Source organism: Bison bison, unplaced genomic scaffold (assembly GCF_000754665.1).
Source record: "Bison bison bison isolate TAMUID 2011002044 unplaced genomic scaffold, Bison_UMD1.0 scf7180017864533, whole genome shotgun sequence".
Lineage (NCBI taxonomy): Eukaryota > Metazoa > Chordata > Mammalia > Artiodactyla > Bovidae > Bison > Bison bison.
Genome location: NW_011495082.1, coordinates 7,744,518 through 7,745,673, shown reverse-complemented (window position 1 = coordinate 7,745,673; position 1,156 = coordinate 7,744,518). Strand labels below are relative to the sequence as shown.

Genomic DNA, 1,156 nt, shown 5'->3' with positions numbered 1-1,156 from the left:
GTGTGTTTTAATACTCGTTCTCCCTTTAAATGTCATCAGGGAGGGGGTTTGGGGGAAGCGCTGCGCCTTCGGGGTGCGTTTTGCGCTTCCCGGTCTCTCTCCAGTCCTACTGAGAGTCAGGAACCCGGCGACCGCTTAGTGACGAGCGACGACGCGAAAGAGCAGAATAAAGGCTTTTCCGTGTCTTGCCCCCCGCCCCGCCGCCCCGCAGCCCCTCCAGTTCGAATAATGAAGGGACACAGTCCATGCACTCTGCAAGCAGCCGCCCCATTGTACGCTGCAGGGGAGGCGACGGGGGCCGGCGAGGGCTCCTTGCCCTTTCTCGTCTCCCCAAATAATCGCGCCGAAGTCTCCTGGTCAGTTAAAAGGTGAAAGGAGGAGAACACGATTAAAAGAACAACAACAAAAAAAAAAAAAAAAAGGAAGGAAGGAATGAGAAAAAAAGAAGGAAGGAAGCAAAAGAATGAGTTTTCTCATATGAATTCTAAATGTTCCTAGAGTACAAAGGCAGGCAGTCGAGGGCAGAGGAAGCAGGCAGAGAGAGAGGGAGACCGGGAGAAGGAAAAGAGAACTTGGAGAGAGACGGAGCGAGTGCAAGAGGCAGCGCGAAGCAAGCGCCAGGGAACCGGAGGCTCCCCCCGCCAGGACGCCCGGCTCTCGGGCCCGGCCGCCCTCGGACCCTGGACCGGAAGTCTTGGGCTCCAGAAGCCAGAGCCGGCCCATCTCTGCCCCACCAGGCAAGTAACGCGATGATTATCGTTTCTTTTGAACTCGGGGTGGTTGTTGCAACGCGGACAGGCCGGGAGGCAGCGATTACTCGCACGGGTTCCGCAGGCCAGGGGGCGGGGGGATGCCCTCGGTCTAGCCAGCCGGGGAGGGTCGAGAAGAACTTTCCGCAGGGGGCCTGCTCCGGAGCCGCCCTCCCCCCGGCCTCTGTCCCGCGGCGGAGTGGAAAACAGGGATCGCGGCCCGCGGCACCGCCCTGGAGCTGAGGATTGCGCCCCACCGAGCCTCGGTCCAGATTCAAAACTGATTGCCCCCCCATCCCCATTCGCCACCCTCCTCCCCCACCAGCGGGAACAGGCTGCGGAGCCTCCAGCCTGGAGGGGGGGCGGGCGGAGGGTCCACAGGGTGGGCAACCCCCGCCGCCGCCCCC

At 61.6% G+C, this 1,156-nt stretch overlaps 1 long non-coding RNA gene across 5 annotated transcripts in view; it reads left to right on the top strand.

Annotated features, from left to right (window-relative positions):
- Positions 1-243: 243 nt before the first annotated feature.
- Positions 244-1,156, top strand: part of LOC104982517 — a 157,609-nt gene continuing 156,696 nt past the window's right edge. For all 5 annotated transcript variants that reach the window (XR_824516.1, XR_824514.1, XR_824515.1 and 2 more), the window contains exon 1: positions 244-737. This is a non-coding gene — a long non-coding RNA (uncharacterized LOC104982517). The remainder of the gene's footprint in view (positions 738-1,156) is intronic.